This window comes from Oryctolagus cuniculus, chromosome 2, assembly GCF_051225735.1.
Source record: "Oryctolagus cuniculus isolate XC-2025 breed Fujian yellow rabbit chromosome 2, ASM5122573v1, whole genome shotgun sequence".
In the NCBI taxonomy this organism is placed as follows: domain Eukaryota; kingdom Metazoa; phylum Chordata; class Mammalia; order Lagomorpha; family Leporidae; genus Oryctolagus; species Oryctolagus cuniculus.
In genome coordinates this window covers 108,879,137-108,902,671 of record NC_142868.1, presented here as the reverse complement: position 1 = coordinate 108,902,671, position 23,535 = coordinate 108,879,137, and the positions used below count along the sequence as shown (strand labels likewise).

At 45.3% G+C, this 23,535-nt stretch overlaps 1 long non-coding RNA gene across 4 annotated transcripts in view; it reads right to left on the bottom strand.

Annotated features, from left to right (window-relative positions):
- LOC149127985 (uncharacterized) overlaps window positions 1-23,309 on the bottom strand; it is a 37,256-nt gene extending 13,947 nt beyond the window's left edge. For 2 of the 4 annotated variants that reach the window (XR_016230169.1, XR_016230168.1), the window contains exon 1: window positions 22,387-23,299. This is a non-coding gene — a long non-coding RNA (uncharacterized LOC149127985). Of the gene's footprint in view, window positions 1-22,386 lie in introns of all 4 variants that reach the window. The other 2 variants (XR_016230166.1, XR_016230167.1) reach the window with 2 other exon arrangements.
- Window positions 23,310-23,535: the final 226 nt, after the last annotated feature.

The following is a 23,535-nucleotide window of genomic DNA, read 5'->3' as shown; positions in this document are numbered from 1 at the left end:
AGCCAAAGAAACCAATTGTCCATGGAGTGATAAACCTGCAAAATTTGCCTCGTTCACAAAATGAATGAAAAATCACTGGCTACATCGTTGAGCGTTCATGGGTACACAAATCCATATATACTTCCTTGTGTTCTCAAATAATTCAACATTCATATTTTTATTTAATATTCTGGATGTTTAGCATGAAGTACTCCAATTATTAGTGAAGAGTAGGATTTGGAAACTATGAATAACCACTTCAACTACTTCATCCTTTTCTATAAAAACAACTGTTTCATGTATGACTTGATGAAAACAGTAAGCCACAGAAGTAAAAATTTCTCCATACAACCAGCAAATGGGGTCCTGGCATCAAGGTGCCCTAGTCAGCTTGAACAGCTTTTTCATTGATACTGAGCACTGTAGGAAATCAATCACACACTCCTTTACTTTGCTGATTTAACTGCCATGTCAATTATCGTGCCCACTATGTTCTGAAGATGTTTATTTCAACTATTGCCAAAGCTTCCCCACCAATTGACTTCTTAAAACCACACCTGACATCATTCCAAGCCAAACGTGTGATTCTGGAATTCTTAAATGGTCTAGAGACTGTCATTGAAAACCACTCCTAAAGCAGGGTTTAGAGAAGGCTTAAGCCTGGCTTTGATGAATTTGTCTTGAAAACCAGAAGTACTGGAGAGAACTAGGTTGAAATTCTTTCATAACCAACACTGTCTTTATCATTATAGCTGACATTATTGTTTCTTACTACCTTTAGTCTTTGCAACACCCTTCATGCCCTCCCCCTTATTAACCAATACAGTGTAAGCAAAGATGACACGTAGACTCTAGTAGCTTTTTCTTCATATTCAATACCATTAAATATCATAGAAACCTTTCTGACACAGCCCACTGAATCGCAGGTTTGTATATCCAAAGTGTTCTTGGACTACATTGTTGCAGAGGGGAGCGTGGTTGCCGGAGCGAGTTTTGTGGGTTCTTTCCCTCAGCTCAGTCTAGAAATAAAAAGCTGGGAAACAATTTGCAAAGAAGTGGAAACTTTTATTTGATTGACAAGTGACAGAAAAGCATCTGGTCTGAGAGGAGAACAGGTGGAGTACCCAAAAAGGACACGGACTTTCAGGAAGTGTCCAAGGTTTTTAAGGCATTATTGTCTGTTTATGGGGTCATTCTATGGGGGTGCCCATTGGACAGGGTCAGGTGGAGGTTTCACATACCGTATGTTGATTGGCTTGAGGCTCATGGAGATAGCAGGGGCCTCTGGGAGACAGCTAAATTCTCCTTAGGGGCTCAGCCCCTTTCTCTGCTAGCTCTGGGGGGAAGATTGAAACAAACTTGAAGAGGTGATTTAAGACTGCAAGGTCACACATGCAGCACAAGAAGCTATAGTGGGGGAGTGCTGGCAGGTCTGGAAACAGGCTTCCAGACACAGCTAACAGCCTGCTTGTGAAGGACATTCTACCTACCTCTGAGAGGCTCACAGACCCCCAGCCCCATGGGCAGCCTCATACACTATGTCAATCAACATGATACATGGCGTCAAATGCAAATCCTGAAATAATATGAAAATGCAAATTATATAGATTTTTTTTTCTTTTCTGTTTAAAGGCACCTTAACTTTTGGGGATCTTGAAAATACCTTGGTACATATTACTGGTTCTTTCAAATCTTGAATAGGTCAAAGAGAAACATCTGAAAGGCTTGTGGTGCCCCCTTAAAGAGGCACCACAGATCTTCATCTTTGTCTCCATGGACCACACCAGGTAACCCCAACCAGCAGCAGGAACCTGTGGCAAGCTGCCCTCAACCTTGAAACATTAACACAGTCTATGGAATAGGTGCCATGTGTTAGATAACAAAGATAACACCTGATATCATCTACCAAATAAAAAAGTGAATGAGTTATGTACATCATTGCCACTCTGTAGTTGAAAGAATTTAGGTTAAAGCAGGTTAAGTCACAGACTGAGCATCCACGGAGTTTCACCTGCCGAGACGCGGAACTGCCCACCTGCCTTGGAGAGGTGAGCTCATGAAAGGACCTCCACTGACTGTCTTCGTCAAAGTTAGTCACAGTGCAGTTCACTCCTCCTTTTTATATGTCCATATTAATGTTTAACATTAATTACCTCTATCCTTAACCTGATTTTTTTAATTTCATGAGTACAGGTTAAATGACATGCCCAATAAAGAAAATGGGTAGAGTGTCTATGTAAACTTAATGTCAGTCTTCCTTCTGACTCTAATATCCTGATGCCTAGCAACTGGACTGACCAGTCTTTCCAAATATATGACAGAAAGCTGAATTCTTGTTGAATCCTTGTTAGCATAGCTTAGGAACCTCTCTTGGTTCTCCACAAAACAGGATTTCTTTTCCATCAATTCTTGTGCCTGAGTCCTGAGGTCTAGACATGATTTTAGGAGAAAAAGCTATCTTTAAGAATAAAAAAAAATTCCACTTTCATGCAGTAATCCAGGTTGGGTGGGCATGCAGCTCTGCTTCTTGAAGCCATTAGTGGATTGCCATCGTTTGAATGCATCCCCAAAAGTTCATGGACTGGAAGTTTAATCTCCAAAGTCACAGGTTGGTGGTATTTGGAGGTTGGGGCCTCTGGAAGGTGGTTAGGATTAGATGATTCATGAAGGGGAGCCCCCGTGATAGCATTAGTGGCTTTATTCAACCTGAGCCGGTGTACCTGTTCTGTCTCACCATGGGAGGCCCTCCCTCGTGCTATGATACAGCAAGGAGGTTCTCACCAGATGCCCAGCAGATGCTGGTACAATGCTCTTGATTTCTCAGCCTCCAGAACCATGAGCCAAATAAACTCCAATCCTTTCTAAATTACACATTCCCTGGTATTTTGTTATAGCAACAGAAAGCAGACTAAGACAAGGACCTTTGTTCTTTCCATCCAATTTCTCCACCAACTTTAAGGGGTTGCCCTCATCTGCATACCCAAAACTGGCTGGAGGAGATTCTGTATTTCAGCACTGACTAAGGGGAAAGGCTGTGCGGGTTAGGATCTAGGCTATAACTGTCTCCCATCGCTTCTACTTGCATTCCATTGTCAGGAACATAGACACACACTTGCAAGGGGCTCACATCATGGGTCCCAGCTGACAGGTCATGTGCCAGGCTCCCCTACAGTAATACTTTGAAAGAATGGGAAATAGATTTGGTACACAGCCAGTCTTGTTCACATTAGGGTATGGTCATGATTCTTGGGTGCATGAGACAGGCACAGGTCTGAGACCACACCACACAAAAGAAATGTTGAATCAAGGGGAAAAGAAGACCTGATGTATTCAAAAAGAAACCAGCAAGCAAAATGCAATTCTACCTATGTTGTGAGATTAAATTTTCCATATATTGCCTTCAGATCTCTGCTCTACTGAGAACAATGTTTGAGGATTAAAAGCCACAACACCTTTCTGAGCATGTGAAAATGAGATTCTTCAAAGAAGAGTAATAATAGGTAATAAAAATATGGCCATGTAACACTGAAGGTCAAGGACATTCCCAAGATGCTTCCAGATCTGAAAATGATGCCGAGTTGGAAATAAAAACAAAATCTAAGACTCTCCAAGGCAAAACATAAGGGCCTTAGACACACATATGGTTTCCATCTCTAGCTGAAAGAGCTGGATCTAAACGGAGTTTCAAAGCACATATGCAGTTTCATAAATAGAATTAGGTATATCAGGATACCTTCCAACCCAGAAGTTTAGCAATGTCCTTTGCACAACTGAAGATCTGCTGTTCTGAAATCTAGTCTTTGCTAAAGTTTCCTGGCTGGCCTTGGATCCTCATAAAATTCGGTTTTCACACGTGTTTGGGAAGTTTTTAAAGACTTGCTCTGTGAGAAGGCTAGCGAGAATGCCAGGATTCTTATTTTGGGGTAAAGGGGATAAACTAAGCCATCCATAATTTGAACATTTGAAAAGAAACTCAACAATAGCAATTTGAGAACTGACCTTTCCCCAAAACAAGTGCATCTGTCAAAAGGGTTTGACCAATGACACAATAATCATAGTGAAATAGAAGGCATTTCCGTGGGCAAGAAGGCTTGAAGAATCTAGAATTGTAGCTCTTTCAAGTTCCACTGTCAAAACTCAGGGCCCCACCTACTCTAAGGACCATCAACTTGAAAATATCAAAGAAAATTCCAAAATTAGGAATTTGAAGTGAGAGATTCATCATCTCTGTTTGCTCCAAATTTACTGATCCATGGATCAAAATTCAGTTTTATTAAGGTAATGACACTCACATAGGGAAAGCTCTAGTTGAAAGATTTTGTATATGGAAATTTTCTATCCTATCTATTTCATTTTATAAGATGTGTTATATTCACACATCATTTTTAAATGAGTCTCTATTTGACGTGGGAATGTCTTAATGGTTTGCTTTTCCATTACTTTGGGGTTGGGATTAGCTGACTAATTTGCCCAAACCCATGATTTAATTATTCTAGTTGCTATAGTTCTGGTTGGGATTGGAGGAAGAAAAAGGAAAGCTAAAATTGTGCCTATTCTTCAGATTGGTGCATTGACCCAAACTTTGTAATTTTAATAGATTTCTATCCAATGTGCAATAAATAGATCATTTATGAAAACATTCCATTTAAGTTTCTCAAATTAACCATATCAGTTATACAAAACTCTGATTTCTTCAAGAATTTCCAACCTGCTCCTTTCCTTGCAGTAATTGTGTGGCTGAGTTGATCTACTTGGTTCAGAGAGCACTAGAACTGAGTCAATGCACAAGCCTAGTCATTAAGTTCTTGGAATTGTGTCTCTAATATGAGATTAAGTTAGCTAGATGAACTCAGAACTCTCTCAGATAAAGGTTTAAATAAGGGTATATAAATATGCATTTGCCAGGATGCATGTTCCCTGGCGCATAGGTTCTCAAGCCTTATGGAATCTGGTGGTTACACACATCCCTGATCCACCCTCCAAAATGTAGTTGATAAGAGTAAGGTTCGGAGGCAAAGTAACCTATCCCCATTTTATACCACCTTTTGACTCCCACTCTAATCCTCCTTCCTGATCCTATAGCTTGCAGCCAAAATCTGCCCAGTATTCTTGTTAAGAAGAGCTTGTTATGGGAATCCTGAGGCCGCACCATCAATGCTAGAATAAACTTCCATTTCTAGTCAAGCGTTTGCAAAGCTGAGAGGAGATCACAGACATGGAAAATGTGGCCATCACAAGATACACTGGAGGAAAAGGGAAAGTTTCGAGAGGAACAGATTCATGAGTTGTTGCTGCTCCCCTGAGTCCAGCTAACAGGAATATTGATCCTAGAAAGAAAAAGAAAGATTTCATTTGCTCAGTCTCTCCTTTATCAATAAGACAGGTAAATGTTGGGAGCCCATCAACCTGGAGCGCTTACATAGAACGCCAGGAATATTCACCTACCAGAGACAAGCAACAGAGTACATGTGATAGCACCTGAGGCTCCTTGTTGAGAAGGCAAGTCGAAACACACCTTTCTTCCTTGAGAGATACCAGATTAAAGAGAGCCTTTTCTTTCTCTGGAGATGAAACTCAGTTTTTGAAGTTTATTTATTTGACCGGTGCCGCGGCTCACTAGGCTGATCCTCCGCCTTGCGGCGCCAGCACACCGGGTTCTAGTCCCGGTCGGGGCGCCGGATTCTGTCCCGGTTGCCCCTCTTCCAGGCCAGCTCTCTGCTGTGCCCCAGGAGTGCAGTGGAGGATGGCCCCTGCACCCCATGGGAGACCAGGAGAAGCACCTGGCTCCTGCCATTGGATCAGCGTGGTGCGCCGGCCGCGGCAGCCATTGGAGGGTGAACCAACGGCAAAGGAAGACCTTTCTCTCTGTCTCTCTCTCTCACTGTCCACTCTGCCTGTCAAAAAAAAAAAAAAAGTTTATTTATTTGTATTTATTTGCAAAACAGATCAGTGGAGGCCAGGGGATTGATCTTCCGTCAATCTGTTGATTCATTACTTAAAAGAGTGTGAGACAGGCAATCTTCCATCTGTTGGTTCACTCTCCAAATATCTGCAGTAGTGAGGCTGCACTAGACTAAAGTGAGAAGCCAAAAACTCCCATCTATGTCTCCCACATGGGTAGCAGGGACCCAAAAACTTGAACCATCATCTGCTGACTCCCATTGATGTGCATTAATAGGAAACTGGATTGGAAGCAGAGGCAAAATTCAATCCCAGTCACTCCTATGTGGGTTGCAAAGTGTCCTAAATGTTTAACCCACTGCACCCCAAACTTGGCCCTGAGAGATGAAACGCTGAGAGTCACATTGGAATGGTGCACTGAGTTACACAAAACCTCTGGCTCTTTGGCTTGGAGTATTAGAGGGTTTTTTTGTTTGCTTTTTTTTTTTTTTTTTTTAATGAACTACAATACAACCTCTTATACCCAAGTGTTAGTTTTGTGCCTTCCTTCAACAATGGTACCTCAAAAAGTTCATAGGGAATTCACAGTATCTTTTAATTCCATTCTCCATGAACTTTTTGAAGTGCACTCTTACATCAAGGAGTTGTTTCTAGGAGCAGCACAGACAATACATAGGAGCAGGATTTTTCATTTGCATTCAGCTTCATCAAGAACCTTCTAGTTGTGCTAATCTGTGGCTGGAATCCACAGGAATTGGGTCAGAAAATGCAGGAACTAAACTCGGATCACCATGGGGGCAATGCATGCAATGCATGCAATGCGTGCAAGCTTAGCCATCCCAGACCTGGCTATTGTCTATGTAAGACTATGGGAGGTACTAGAGAAGTACCTTATAGTACTGACCAGGATCTACCTACTCCTTTTCCACAGTCAGGATGACTTCTGAAACAATCACCTCTACTAACACTTGACACATCCACTCGCAACTCCTCAACTCACCACTGCCATTGGCACAATAAACATTCACTGCATGCTTTATTGATTATGGTATTAGCAGTCTTCAAGCTCCCAATAACAGAATGTGGGATTCTTTGCTCTCCAAGTCATCTTTGGGGTGGCCTCCCCCTCTCATCTTGCAATATTCAGAACAGATTTCAGACTTGCACAGTATGGACACAGAGCCTCCTCCAGGGATTTTCTAGCCTGGTGTGATGTGTGTTTAATTGTTATGTTTGGTGCTTACTAATGGAGACAGAGGCTCCGCTTCTGGGCTGCTTTGAAAGGCAGAATGGCAGCATATGGATTCCGCATCGCACTCTCCTTTTAACTAACCTGCGGGAGCACAGTGTCAGCTGAATTGTTCTAGGACAGCATATCAATTAGGCAAGCAGAGGCTTGAGGGTTTCTTTTAGGAAACAGTCTTACCAAATGCTTCTCTACAATTCTGTCTGTTGGAATTTCTATTCAATATCTGTCACCCTATTACCTAGTCTCTTTGAAATAATGGTCACTTAAGAAAAAAAGAAGGGGCCAGTACTGTGGCGTAGCAGGCAAAGCTGCTGCCTAAAGTGCTGGCATCCTATAGGGACTCTGGTTCAAGTCCTAGCTGTTCCATTTCTGATGCAGCTCTCTGCTATGGCCTGGGAAAGCAGTAGAAGATGGCCCTAGTGCTTGGGACCCTGCACACATGTGGGAGATCTGGAAGATCCTGGCTCCTGGCTTCAGATCGGTCCAGCTCCAGCTGTTGCGGCTATTTGGAGAGTGAACTAACAGATGGAAGACCTCTCTCTCTCTCTCTCTCTCTCTCTGCCCCTGCATCCTTATAACTCTGCCTTTCAAATAAATAAATAATTCTTTAAAAAGAAAAAAAAGAGAATATCATTGTGGCAAAACTGAGTAAGATCTATGTAAATTCTGTATGATCTGTTTTTGTTAGGACAAGCTATTTGTTAATATAGCAACAAATAAAAAGCAAAGTAGCAGGGATTCAACTTGATAGAAGTTTGTATCTTTTTCATGTAAAATCTAGTGTAAGTCAGCAAGGCTCTGCTCCATCTGCTGTCTCAGAGATCTACCCTCTTTCTTTTTTCTGAGGCCATAATTTCAACACATGGCTCCTTGGAGAAAAGAAAGCATGGTAAACTCTAAAAGGCCTTGGACCAAAAGAAGACTCCTCATTCACGCAAAGACCATTGGGCAACACTAGTTGCTGCTTCCAGTATTCCAATGTGCTCAGGAATGAAGGGAAACTCGGATGTGGTAGGCACTTAGCATCCCTACTGCTTCCACCAGTGGCCACTCATACACTTTGGAGCAATTGTTTACATTAAAACCCGTCTTCAAAACTGCAAGTCACGGCCACATCTTAAGAATGGCAAGTCCCCTTGCTTCAGGGACAATGAACTTATTGTGATTTAGGGTCCTGCCTCTAGAAAGAGGACTCAACTCCTAGGGTCTGCTGGTGACTAAATCAGTATAATAACAAAAAAATAAATTTAATTTAATCTAAAAATGCAGTTAAGAGCTGAGTATGTAGTAAGCTTCAGTGAATATTGGCTGCTACAATATTTATTGCACTCTATGAACATGGACAACAATAAAAACGGTATCTTGGAGATGAATCTCCACGACACCATCTCAGTGAGGCTGGGAGAACATTGGAGAAAAAAGGAACAGCACCAATTACCCGCCATGTGACCTCAAGAAGGTCACAGCATGAGGAAGTTTGCTTTGTCTTGATGGAAAAACTCAAACTCTTTGGAGATTTTAGGCACCAGAAAAACGGATTGGGGAATATGAAAAGGCAGGAGAAGACCTCCTAGAAACTTGGACCTTACACAAATGACAGGTGTCATCAGTGGTAGGCAGCACATTCTCTATTCTTTCAGTTTTCTACTTCTATTTGGTCTTTGCAGGTGCTGGGCAACAGAATAGAATCTCAAGCCTATCCAAGGAAATATGAATGTATTGACTTGCAGCTTCTGGGAACCTTCCTTAAGAAACAGCAGGCGTCTTCCCTGTGGTTTCTTTTCCATTCCTCTTTCTTGCTCTCAAGAATGCAGGTGTGAGGGGCAGTGCTAGATCAATCATCTTAGACCCTGAGGCATCGTTGGGAATGGAAACCTGTGTAGTATCACAAGAAAAAAAGAAGATGGAAAACATCTGTGTCCTGTGAGAAGTCACCATCACTCCAGAGGAGAAAGAGAAAAGAGTGGATGGTAGAACAGAGCTCTTGACCATCTGTGTCCAGAACTCCATGCAGAAGAGAAATAAACTTCTATCTTGCTGAAGCTACCATTATTCTGGATCTCTGTTTACACACAGTTGAACTTAATTCTCAAAGGTCTCAGTTAACTCTACCTATGTGGCCATTGATGACACATAACTACCGTGTCTGCTCTTAATGTTTCTATTCAATAGTTCTGTGGTGTTATCATTTATTATTATAACAATTATCTTATTTTAATCATGTCATAACCTCACTCCCATTCAAATATTCCTGAAGACTGCATGTTGGTCCTACTATTGTCCATCTTGTCTAGAAGACATAATCACTTTCACAGATGTATTTATGAAAGAGGGACTTGGGAGAACCAAGAGGAAGCTTCTCAATTTTGCCAAGAGCTACTCTCTGGAGTATCCCATTCGGCCACGGGATTACACCCAAAAAAGTTACATTACTTGGGAAACACTGGTTTCTTTTTATCCAGAAGAGTCACCTCCAATCATGAGCTCAGCAGTCTCTCACCCAGGGCTAATCAGTCTTCCTCCTGGGTGAGAGTCGATTTGCAAAGATCACCAAATGCAAGGCAGCTCCTCTCAAAGAGTCAGATTGGCAGCAGCCACCCCACAGATTCAGACAGCTCGTCAACCCCAGAGGCCAGGCCTTGGAGATAACCAATGGCTAGCACAGTGAATTGTGCTGTTGACCTAGGCTGGAGGAGGAGAAGGGGAAGTGCAGGCTGCTAACAGTCCAGCCAGGTGTCTCCCAGCACTGCCATGTGCCACTATGATGGATGGAGGTCACTGAGCAAGAGCCAGGCTCCCACCCCTCTGCTCTGACTACTGCAGTGAGGTGTGCAGAGGTCAATCCTAAGAGTCAAACTCATCTCTTTTTCAGCTGGCAGGGATGTTTTGGACACCTTTGGTGTTGAGGCTGTCACATTCCTTCCCACCTTTAATGGGCATAATTCCACAGAACCTTCCTACAACATTCAGACAGAAGTCATGGAAGATGTTCTCAGTATTTTAAGTTGAAGACATAGAGGCACTAGGAGTTTTCCCAGTTGCCTTCTGCAGCTTTGACAGTGGAAGCAGCTGCCGTCTCCTAGGCAGGGAGATCTGGGCTGCTCTGAGACCTGGCCTGAGAGTCAGCCAGTAGGGTAGACTTGGGAAAATGCAAGTCCATGAAAATCAGTTCAGAGAGGAGGCTGGTGCAAGGATTCCCAGATTTTGTGCTCCTCCCTGCTTTCCCCAGTCTCAAACCCTGATTATGCTTTGAATTCCACCCAAAAAGGGCAGGAGGCTGTGTCTCAGCAAGCACCAGTCAACCCTACCCAGGACAGAAACCTGGGTACCTGTGACTCAGCACAAGATCACTGGGCAATGCACATGGAAGCCAAGAATATGGCACTGGTTTTGGAGGAAAACTAGAGTTTATTATGTTTGCATTGCCAGGAGCCAGGAGGTAAGGCTCAAATCTCTCCCATCCAAAGCCTGGGACAGGTTTTATGGGTTAGGGAGGACAGGCTGGGAAGCAGAAGTGCTGGTGAGGAAAGTTCTGATCTGGGGGCCGCCAGCACTGGATCTTGCTGGTCAACAGACCTCCTTACTTCTGGAAGGGCACTCACATCTGGATTCTGGCCATGAGCTGGTCTCCTTGGTTCTCAGGGAAAGAAATGTTGCTTCCAGGTGTTACTGAATGTTAAAGCCTTCTTCCTCTGCACTGCCCAGGGTCTATGACTTGCAGTTTGGGCTCCCTTGTGTCTGTGTTAGGATACCTGCCAACAGATACCTATGTCTCAGGTACTACCCAACCCCAGTGTTTCCAGTGCATGGTGATTGAAGCTTAATCAGTAAGGCACTCTAAATCCATTTAGAACTGATATGGTGTAACTAGGTAGTTAAACTTTAGGCGAGCTGAAATCCTTGTACTCCTGTACTATCAGGTTGATAGAACCACCTTCCCAGAAGGCAATTGTCCCATCTGGAACCAGGATGCATGTGAAGACCCTACTCCATCTGTATGTCCAACTACAGTTACACCCCCTTCCTTATTTGCCCCTTTTTAAAAGATTTATTTATTTATTTGATAGAATTACAGAGAGAGAGAGAGAGAGAGAGATGGAGAGAGAGATCTCCCAATCACAGATTCTCTCTCCAAATGGCTGCCAAGGCTGGGGAAAGTCTGGATCAGGCCAAAACCAGGAGCCCAGAACTCCACCCAGGCCTCCCACATACATGGTAGGGGCCCAAACACTGAGTCATCTTCCACTGCTTTCCCAGGTGCACCAGCAGGGAGCTGGATCAGAAGTGGAGCAGCTGGGACTTGAACCAGCACTCATATAGTATGCTGGCCTTGCAGGTAGCAGTTTAACCTGTGGTACCAAACACCAGCCTTGTTATTCTGTGTGGACAGCTCATACTGGTTTGTAAATCTGTTTACTTCATCACTGTTAAATAAATTCTGTTCCTATGTGCACATGATAGTAGTCTCTGCTTAGTATTTCTTTTTTTTTTTTTTTTTTTGACAGGCAGAGTGGACAGTGAGAGAGAGAGACAGAGAGAAAGGTCTTCCTTTGCCGTTGGTTCACCCTCCAATGGCTGCCACGGCCTGTGCACTGCGCTGATCCAATGGCAGGAGCCAGGTACTTATCCTGGTCTCCCATGGGGTGCAGGGCCCAAGCACTTGGGCCATCCTCCACTGCACTCCCTGGCCACAGCAGAGAGCTGGCCTGGAAGAGGGGCAACTGGGACAGAATCCGGCACCCCGACCGGGACTAGAACCCGGTGTGCTGGCGCTGCAAGGCGGAGGATTAGCCTAGTGAGCCATGGCGCCAGCTCTCTGCTTAGTATTTCTATCTCTGAGGAGACAAGAACCTAGATGGGCAGTTAACATATTCATTGCCCATGGGGCCAGCATTGTAGTGTAGCAGGTAAAGCTGCTGTCTGCAATGCTGGCATCCCATATACACACTGGTTCAAGTTGCAGCTGCTCCACTTCTGATCTAGCTCCCTGCTGATGCATCTGGGAAAGCAGCTGAGAATGGTCCAAGTGCTTGGGTCCCTACATTCATGTGGGAGACCCAGAAGAAGCTCCAGGCTCCTGGCTTTGGTCTGGCCCAGCTCTGTCCATTGCAACCATTTAGGGAGTGAACCAGCAGTTGGAAGACCTCTCTTTCTGCCTCTCCCTATCTCTCTGTAACTCTGCATTTCAGATGAATAAATAATTTTTTTGACAGGCAGAGTTAGATAGTGAGAGAGAGAGAGACAGAGAGAGAGTTATAGACAGTGAGAGAGAGATAGAGAGAAAGGTCTTCCTTCCATTGGTTCACTCCCCAAAAGGCTGCTGCAGCCGGCTCTGCGCCGATCCGAAGCCAGGAGCCGGGTGCTTCCTCCCGGTCTCCCATGCGGGTGCAGGGACCCAAGCAGTTGGGCCATCCTCCACTGCCCTCCTGGGCCACAGCAGAGAGCTGGACTGGAAGAGGAACAACGGGGACTAGTATCCGGGCACCCCAACTGGGACTAGAACCCAGGGTGCCAGCGCCGGAGGCAGAGGATTAGCCAAGTGAGCTACGGCGCTGGCTCAGATGAATAAATAAATTTTTTAAAAAATATTCATTGCCGGCCGGCGCCGCGGCTCACTAGGCTAATCCTCCGCCTTGTGGCACTGGCACACCGGGTTCTAGTCCCGGTCGGGGCACCGGATTTTGTCCCTGTTGCCCCTCTTCCAGGCCAGCTCTCTGTTGTGGCCAGGGAGTGCAGTGGAGGATGGCCCAAATACTTGGGCCCTGCACCCCATGGGAGACCAGGAGAAGTACCTGGCTTCTGCCATCGGATCAGCACAGTGCACCGGCTGCAGCGCGCCGGCCGCAGCAGCCATTGGAGGGTGAACCAACGGCAAAGGAAGACCTTTCTCTCTGTCTCTCTCTCTCTCACTGTCCACTCTGTCTGTCCAAAAAAAAAAAAAAATTCATTGCCAACATCAGAATTAGACAGAAATTGTTTGCCCTAAAAGGTGTGACTTCCAGGATCTTGTGGCAAATCCCCACCTGGGAATCCAACAACCACTTAGTGTACACTCCCAATTTGCAGATCTGTCCCAGTATCCCAGTACCATCTTGTCCCATGCACACCCCCCTGAATCCAGGGCACCCTGAGGGCCAAGCCAAGCTTGTCGTCACTGGCCCAGATAGCTCCCACTGTTATTGAGGGAGCAAGACCAGTTTGAGCTGGCTCTGCCAACACAGTGTCATACCTTCCCTACTCCTCCAGGGATCCAGCAAAGTAAATTGAGAATCTTACTTTGATGATTTGGTTGCTTTTTCATTAAAGATGGAAAATAGCCCCCAATTTTTTCCTTTGATGTTTTACGACAGTGCAAATAGTCAAAAAGCACAGGGGTCACTCCCTATGTTTTACGCTAGACACTGAGCTGAAACAGGAAGTATCATTTAGAACTGATCAGCCAAGGGAAGCCAGAGAAGCCTGGGGCAGAGGGAGGAGTGAGTCCAGATCTGATTGTTCTCAACAGGCCTCTCCACAGAGCCGTTCAGTCTTCTGTGCAGTCAGTGGACTTCATGGGTGGGAGCGCTGGGCCTGAGCCCCACGCTGCATGCTGCGTGGAGAGTGAGCTTCTGTCCCTCGGCTGTTCTTTTCACTTGGGCACAAATGAGCAACGTGCAGCAAGCTGCACCCTCATCTCTGTTGAGATTTCACCACTGAAGACCTTCAGATGCAACTGACAGGGTAGGATGACCTGTGAGGGGCTTGACCCGCCAGGGCAGAGGCAGCCGTAAATCAGCCTCCTGGCTTCACGCATGTGCCGGTGAAAGGACGTCTTCCAAGGCAGCTCAAGGCCAGGCAGATTCGGCACCCCTACCAGATCTAGACAGTGTTTTCTTTCCTAGAACCTAGAATAGGTCTTCAAAACAGATGGACTTTGGATTTCCAAAAAGCGTACAACAGGAAGCCACCATGCAATATGCACAGAGAACGAGTGCCAGTTGTGCTTACGCTTATTTTTTCTCGCCAAAAAGAGTGGATTCTTTATTATCCTCAAGTGCTAAAGGATGTGCTGTGCTTTCTTTAAAGTCTAATAATACTTTGGCTAACAACATTTTTAAAAATCTGAACCTCCCTTCTGTTTTTTTTTTAACATTGCTCCAATCGTACCTCTGAGCAAATATTAATTTATTGTGATGTTAAGAAATTCAACTCAGTTGTTGAATGCCTACTAAATGCAGGTATCTATCTACATCTTTAAGATTTTTCCTAAGTTTTGCTGACTGTTTTACAGATGATGAAACAGGTCTAGGAAGATAAACTACTCTCTCCAGAATCACATATATATGCTAGAACTGGAACTCCAAAGTCCAAAGGATGTCAACTCGAAGGAAGTCTCCCACAACTTCACATCACTATTGGTAAGATTTGTACACAAAGGACCACCGCAATAAACTCCTTAATTGTTCTTGATGATTGATTCTGTGCCAACTGGTTTACTTAACAATGTTTGAGTCATTGAATCCTTAGAACTTCCACTAGCCCCATCTGGACTCAATATGTATAGTGTTCTTCTGACTGCTTCACATCATCATCTTATCATCCCTACCATCTATATATTTCCATGCCCATGTTAGAGGTAAAGAAGTGAGGACCAGGGGCCAGTTAATGCCCTGGCCTGAAGTGCCGGCATCCCATATGGGCACCAGTTTGAGACTCGGCTGCTCTACTTCCAATCCAGCACTCTGCTATGGCTTGAGAAAGCAGTAGAAGATGGCCCAGGTCCTTGGGCCCCTGCACCTGTGTGGGAGACCTGGAAGAAGCTCCTGACTCCTGGCTTCAGATTGGCCCAGCTCCGGCTGTTGTGGCCAACTGGGGAATGAACCAGCGGATGGAAGACCTCTCTCTCTCTCTCTCTCTCTCTCTCTTTTTCTCTCTTTCTCTGCCTCTCCTCTCTCTGTGTAATTCTGACTTTCAAAGAAATAAATAAATCTTCAAAAGAAGAAGAAGAGGAAGAGCAAGAAGAAGAAGAAGAAGTAGCAGCAGTAGTAGTAGTGAGGCCCAGGGACCAGCGCTGTGGTGTAGCAGGCAAAGCCACCACCTGCAGTGCTGGCATCCCATGTGGGTACCAGTCCAAGTCCCAGCTGCTCCACTTCCGATTCAGCTCTGGGAAAGCACTAGAAGATGGCCCAAGTGCTTGGGCCCCTGCACCCATGTGGGAGACCCGGAATTAGCTCCTGGCTCTAGCCATTGCAACCATTTGGGAGTGAACCAGAGGATCAAAGACCTCTCTCTCTCTCTCTCTCTCTCTCTAATTTAAACTTTCAAATAAATAAATAAATCTTAAAAAAATAAAAATCAGTGAGGTCCAGAGAGAATGTGATCTATCTGGCAGCTACTGCAGTGAATAGTGCCAGAGCTGGGGAGACACCAAAATTCTCTTGCACTCTAAAGCTTCACACAGATTCCATCAGTAACAGAAGACTGAGGAGACCTCGAGGCTGTGCTTTCCAAACGCCATCACTATGAAACGACGGAGGCAGCCAAGGTCAGAGGTAGGAAGGGGAGGAGCCAGATAGGTGGATTCCCATCCTGGGAGTATCTGGCAGCTGACAGTTCAGCTACCGGGCTGCAAAGAAGAGAGCCCAGTACCTCGGGGGCCAGGGGCTGCAAAAAAGTAAACCATGAGTATCAATTAGAAAACTACACATGGACTCAGGGAAAAAGAGGTTGTGGCTGGGAAAGGATGGGACCTCTTACGTGAAATATGAGCTCAGAAACGCTCACAAGTGGCCAGGTTACTCAATAATTAATCAAGAGCAGGCGGCTGGCGGTTTGAAATGTAAATGGTGTGGAGGAAGGTGTGACACTGTCCTCCAGGAGGGGACCGATGTGACTAGAATGGGGAACTGCCACTACCCCTGCTTCCCAGAAAAGCAGACGCACAAAGGCTACGGGAGGCTACCGGCAAAGGACCCCGGAACGCCTAATGCCTGCCTTTGACCCGTGGTTCACTTTCATGTCCCTGTCCCCAAAGAGATGTTAAAAAAATGATGAAGAGCTGGCTAGGCATGAGGGAGGGGAAGCAGAGCCATCTGAAGAAACGACAAGGCTGCCACAGCACACTTCAGAACCCCTTTCTTTCCCTTCTGTTTTCCTGCTTCTTGAAAAAAGGGCACCTTTTGTCTCTCCTCCCTCCCCTTTCTTCCCAAATTCTCTAGAGCTCTTCCTGCGAGCGCTTCTGTGTGACTCAAAGGCAGACAACAGCTGCAAGCCAAGGAACAAAAAAGAAGATTGACAACGGAGAGGGCCAGGTGAGAGCGCGCCTTTATTTTATCAAACTGGAAAATGCCGTGGCTTAGAAAACAAATAAATAAAGTCTGCGGAAGACAAACTGTCTCTCCTGTAGCTAAACATTGATCAGAATACTCTATTCTAGACAAATGTGACAGCTTGGCATTCAAATCATAGCTTCTGAGATCTAGAAGGTATATTTGTGCCGTACGAAGCCTGGTACCTATAGGCGCTTAATGTATATGAGTGCACTGTTTTATTCTTTTATCTAATACAGCTTCCAGCGTGGGTAAGACTCCTTGAACAATCACTCCCTGTGGCAGGCTCAGTTTCCCTCCCTGGACCGTGGAGACCAAGCCTGGTGCCCACCTAAAGGGCCATGTTGGGCAACCCCTGAGCCCGTGCTGGCACTCAAGGGAGCTGGTACAACCATGGTTACTCTGTCATTCCAGATTTAGGAAGGCACTTGTGCACTGCAGTGGCGGAGTGTGGGCTAGGGACACAGCCTGTCCCTCTGGGCAGCAAAAGCACAGAGTTCCAGGCAATCGCCACAGGAGAGGCCATGGAGTAGTGGCCACTGGCCAGAAACCCAGCATGAATGCCCAGGAGCCCGCTGCATGCAAGGGAAAGTGAGATTCATTGAGACAAAGGGAGAGCTATGAAGGAGGACTGGGCCATTACTTGTGTTCCCCTAACACCGCACTTTGGGCCCAGGTCCAGAATGAGGTGGGTGGGTGGGTTGCAAGGGTGACAAGCTGCCCGTCTGGGGGCTACATCTACTGAGTGGGCTTCTGGAGTTTTAGAGAAGTTCTGCTATGAGTTGGCTCAGTCACCTGTGCCTTTCGCCCCCACCTCCCAACGTTGGTTCCTCTGCCTCTCTCCTCCTCCCTGCCTCATGTCCTTTCCTGTCCCCCCAGTGCCTCTTGCCCTCTCTCCCTTGCTTCTCTTCCCCTCCACATGCTAACTTTTTCTCCCTTGGAACACACTGAGAAGTGATTCCCTCCCCCAGCAGTCTGCCCTCACCTTGAGGGCCTCTGCGTACGCATGCCTTTCACTTCCCTTACGTTTCTGGGTTTTGCTGATGGTTGTGATGGTGAAGGCTTGGCCAGGCAGCAAGCGTGAGGGCAGCTGACAGGAAGCCAGGACAGCTCCATCGGGTTCCAAGGGATGCCCACTCCCTTCCCTACCCACTCCCTCTCCTCACCCCCACCCCACCCTCTTCCATGACTTCAGCTACTTCCAACTGAAGATCAACTATTCACTGGAAAGCTCTGGTTATTTTCTGAACAGAACCGCGTAAAGATTCACAAAAGTCATCCATAAATAGAAAACACTTGGGGCCACCATTGTGATAGAGTGAGTGAAACCACTGCCTGTTGTGCCAGCATCCCATAGGGGCACCAGTTCGAGTCCTGGCTGTTCCACTTCTGGTCCAGCTCCCTACTAATAGCCTGGGAAAGGAGCAGAGATGGCTCAAGTGCTTGCTTGGGCCCCATCATCTATGTGGGAGACCCCAAAGAAGCTCCTGGCTCCTAGCTTCAGCCTGGCCCAGTGCTGGCTGTTGCAGTTATCTGTGAGGTGAACTAGCAGATAGAAGAACTCTCTCTTTCTCTCTCTCTCTCTCTCTCTCTTACTCTGGTGTCTCTCACTCTCTCTGTGTAACTGTTTCAAATAAATAGATAAAATTTTTAAAAAATGGGAAAGACAAGTTTCACCTTGGAGGCAGTACAAATTACTATGGTGCTTACACTGCTCTGAAATTGAAAACTTAAATTTTTTTGCCTTAAGATTCAGGGAGCCATTATTACATAGCTGTTCAGGCCATGAACACTTTCCTCCCAGTTGTTGGCTATATATGCTATGTGGTTCTATACAAAGAGGAGGTAGTTCATAGCTTTAAAAAGTTGATTGACCAAGATTTCTAAAGTCCATAGTTTATGGAATCCACAAGTTCACTATAAAATATATGTATGGAAACTGTACTATCTAGAAATATAGTTAATCTATATTTAATCTGGGAAATATTTTCCAATGGGAAAAATACAGAAGGCAAAGTTCTAAGCTTTGTATTAAGTTACCGTAAAGGTGTATAGAGGAATTGTGTTATTTGAGGTTCTGTGTGTATGTGTGTGTGAGTGTGTGTATTTTCATTTCTCAAAAACTCCCAGACTTCTACTCAGAACATTGTCACGAGCTGTCTGTCATCCCCATCCAGTAGGCCGTGATAAGCTCTTGGCTTAAAGTTGAGTGAGAAGGATTTATTTAAAAAAGATTTATTTATTTATTTGAAAGGCACAGTTACAGAGAGGCAGAGGCAGAGAGAGAGAGGTCTTCCATCTACTGGTTCACTACTCAAATGGCTGCAATGGCTGGATCTGGGCTGATCGGAAGCCAGGAGCCAGGAGCCTTCCTCCAGGCATCCCACATGGGTGCAGGAGCCCAAGGACTTGGGCCATCTTCCACTTCTTTCCCAGCCCACAGCAGAGACTGGGATCGGAAGCCAAGCAGCTGGGACTCAAACCCATGCCCATATGGGATTCCAGCACTACAGGTGGCAGATTTACCTGCTACGCCACAGCGCAAGTCCTTGGAAAGGCTTTAACTTCAAATAGGAATAAATGAGTTCCTGACATGAGAAGAGTTAAAACAGTAGTAGAGGGTACCAAGAAGGACTGGACTGTCCCTCCATGGAGGGTTTATCATTTCTATAGATTCTTCTCTCTCTAGACTGGGTTCCTTTCAAAGGCAGTCCATTTAAAGGAGAAAGTGTTAGACATTCTCCCACATTCAGCCATCCACACATCTTCCCAGGACCAGTGTGAATTTCACATAGACAGGATGGTAGAGGCAGTGCACTCCAAAGTCAGAGACCAGCTGGGCCAGCCAACAGCCTTGGAGTCTTGAACATCTCATACCCTCTGCCTCCATATTTCAACCAGATGAATAAATATGATACTAGTCATGCATCCCCCTGGGGCCTCTGATGATGATAAAAATGGGGGTAGAAGTACCAATTAGGGTGAAACGTCCAACCAATATTGTCACCTATTAGATGTTGCATGAAATACATAAATTCCAGGTTATGATCTCTGTCTACAGGGAGATTAAAAACTCACAGGGGTGTTAATAACCTAGGTTTGAGGATCTAAACTGCAGATTTTCTCCCACATAGAAGAAATTTGTCACCTTGTCCAAATCAGCAAAGTCAAATCAGCACACAGCAAGCCCGTCTTGGTAACCAGTGAATTCACACTGAATCCCTTTAGCCTATGCCTTTACTAAGACAATCCAACATTTCACATTCTTGCAGAGAGAAAGCTCCTATACCCACTAGGTCTTCATATCTGCAAAATGGGAGCCCTGTGAACTCCGGCTCCCACGGACAGCTCTGGTGCATCAACACCAACTCTAACTGGATTGAAGTCTAGCCATGTGGACTCAGGGTCAAGTGTCACCTTCAATAGGACCCTTGAATGCATTTCATATTTCTCTTAACAGCCTTGGAGTTAACTGAGAAAAAGCCACACTCATAATAGGAACAATACCTGAGTGTCTCTCTCTGGTCATTGTTTCGCTTTCTTTGAATTTGACATATCAGTCTCAGAAAATGACCTTCACGCTGCCTGAAATGGTAGAAGATAGAAGGAGTTTGGGCAACAAGAATATGTTCAGGGATGTATCCTTAGAGCCGAGTTTGTATCTGAGAGTGAACTTAACACAGGCAGGGAGGGAAAAGCTCTTCATTGCTGCCCATCTGTCTTGAGAACGGAACCAAGGTTGTCTCCTTTGACCCTAACTGTCCCCACCATGGGGTCTTCCCATCACATGAAGCCCAGGCCCCTGAGCTGACAAGAAACCTTCTTCCATTGTTAAGAGCCACAAGACACAGCTACAGTGCAGGGTGGAGTGAGCATTCCATCCCATCTCACACTCGTGGACAGAGGCAGGCCTTGGTTCCTGGAATCCAAGTACATTCAGCCCTCCATACTCACAGTTCCATACCCCTGGATTCAACCAAAGTAGGATCACAAACATTTGAAAAAGCATTCCATCTACACTAAACATATGGACTTTTTCTCATCATTTTTCCCTAAAAAAATGGAGTATAACAACTATTTACAAGGCACTTACATTGTATTAGACATTACAAGTAATCTAAAGATAGCTAGAGATGTATAAGACATACATAGGTTATACACAAATACTATGCTATTTTACATAAGGGACTTACAAAGGATTTTGGTGCCTGCAACTATGGAAGAAACCATGGGCTATAATATAACAGATTCTACACTCGGAATCCTAAGAGAAGGGTTTAGAACTCATGTTCACCAATGACTAGCTATGTGACCAGGAACCAGCCATTTAATCTCTCTGATTTTTTTTTAATTTTTGTGCAGTGCAAAAACAATATTCATTCAGTTGCAGCTCAGCTTGGAATATTGAATGTGCATCTTTTCCAGACTACTGATGCTAGACAGAAAGCTTAGCCACCAGTCACCCCGTGGTTGTGAGAGCAAACCCCCCAAACTCTACAGTGCACCTGCTGCTGAACCGGAAGGGGCTGCTATCAGGTAGGTTCCAGGCTCGCTCACTCTCTCTCTCTCTCTAAGTGGATCACTGACTTTATTCTACCTTTACTGTGAATTTTGAATAAAATGTGGAACACAATCTAAGTTTTCATGTAGAAAATTTAAGTGTTTTGGAAAACAGAAACTGTATGGAAGTTAATTGTATACTAGTATTTTCTGTGTGCACCTCGTAGTAAATTATTTACAGATAATATATTTTTAAGAAGTCAGCTCCATGGTTATAAAAAAATGTTTAAGTTAAAGAAATTTACAGTGCATATTGAAAGCATGACACAAATGGAAATTGAAATATTTGTATTAACTAGGAAGCCCAGTTTGCTAAAAGTAGCATTAATATCATTTACATCAGATTTTAATTTGTTGTACATACTCGTAGTTCAGCATATGCCCTTATAATGAAAGACAGGTATAATTTACTCAGAACAAAAACCATTGTGAAAGGGAGAAAAGAGGACCCAGAAGATTTTTATTTGTTTATCTAATTCATATACATACAATTTTCATGAATTTGAAAGGAATCTAGAAATTCAAACACTAATAAAAAATCCTTAGTCTTCTATTTGTGTGTGTTTTCAAATGCTTCTATAACTTTTCCATCCATCTGGTTTTATAACACTGGAATTTCGAACCCAAACAAAAATAGCAAAGTTCACACTACCTTTCATTGTCCCTGCATATCAAACTACATCATTTTATTATGAATAAAATTTGAAGAATGTCAGATTTAAAAAGAAAAGTACAAAAGTGCTTGATTCTTTTCACTTAGGATAGTTATGGTGGGATTATCAGGTCGTGACCCCATCATAAGCTAAGGAGCATCTGTACTACTTTCTGCCCTCATAGAATCTACTGGTGAGAAAAAGCACCCGAAAGTCCCCAGGCCACGCCCTGTCTCTGTACAAAGTGCTCAGCCAGCACTGATCTTTGGTAACATCTGCTAAAATTGCACCACTGATTACAGAATCAGAGTTTACACTATAGAAATCTCTGCACCAGGGGCCCGTGACGTGGCGTAGCAGGCAAAGCCATCGCTTCCCATGCCAGCATCCCATATGGTTGCCAGTTCACATCCTGGCTGCTTCACTTCTGATCAAGATCCATGCCAATGTACTTGAAAGCAGCAGAGAATAGCCCAAGTCCTTGGGCCCCCGCACCCATGTGGGAGACCCAGAAAAAGCTCCTGGCTCCTGGCTTCAGACCAGCTCCAACTCCAGCCATTGTGACCATTTGGGGAGTGAACCAGCAGACGGAAGACCTCTCTCTCTTGCTGTCTCACTCTCTTGCTCTCTAACACTGCCTTTCAAATAAATAAATAAACCTTTAAGAAAGAAAGGAAGGGAGAGAGAGAGGGAGGAGGGAAGGAGGGGGGAGGGAGGAAGAAATGTGTGCACCAACCTGTGAAAGAGATTGTCGCTCCCGGTCTTCGTGGAGGAACGACACAGGACCCTGCACTGTTCTTTTGTCTGCTCGGCCCTCCCCGGGTTTGCTGCTGGTTCTTCCCGGGTTGGCTACCGACCCTTCCACCTCTGTGGAAGGGCGGCTCTCCCTGCCACTTTCCCCACTTCCGCAGGGGAGCGGCACACCGCCGGCCGGCTCTCTCGGGGGCTGCTCAGATGTTCCTTCAGATAGATGTTCCTCTTAGATGTTCCTGGTGCATGTTGTCTCTCTCCTCCTTTATAGTCCTCTTCCACCAATCCCAACTCTGCTACCCACACGCCGAGTACGCTGCTCTCCTCCAATCAGGAGCAGGATCAGCTCCTGCAGGTCATCACTCAAGTTGGCGAGAGACAGCTGCGTAGAAGTTGTTACTCCCTTCTCAGCGCCATATTGTGGGAGAGCAGATGCATAGAATAAGTCTTAATTCCAGTAACAGTCTAGTCCGAGTTGCTCCCCACAAGAGATGCACTGCCCCTGGTTCTTCTTGGAGGCCACACCCTCTGCATGTCGCTGGGGCAGCATTTCTATGACAGAACCTGGAGCTGAGTTTATGAAAGCAGCACCACCGACATTTTAAACCAAGGCCCAGGGGTGCCCATTTGGCCTAGCAGTTAAGACACGACTTAAAACGCCCATGTCCCACATCCAAGTGCCTGAATTCAACACCCAGCTCTGGCTCCTGATTTAGTCTCCTGCTAATGCAGACCCTGGGAGGCAGCAATGATGGCTCGAGTGACTGGGTTCCTGATGCTCACATGAGAGACCTGGACTGAGTTTCTTGCTCCCAGCTTCAGACCACTGCAGCCATGGACATTGCAGACATTTGGGAAGTAGACTGATGGAATGGGAGCACTCTCTCTCAAGCTTACTCTCTCTCTCTCTCTCTCTCTCTCTCTATCTCCCCCACCCCCAAATCTGATATTTCAAAAATAAATAAATAAACCAGGCCCAGGGAAGTGCTACAGAGGCAAGACAGCAATGACTCCAGAGGGAGGAGAAGCCCCTTTTTCTTAAATCCCAACCTGCTGCCTACCTGGGGAGGTCTCTTGCAGCAGGCAAAAGCCCTGGGTACCCAGTTGGGGCAGAGTTAAACAGTGAACTCTTTCC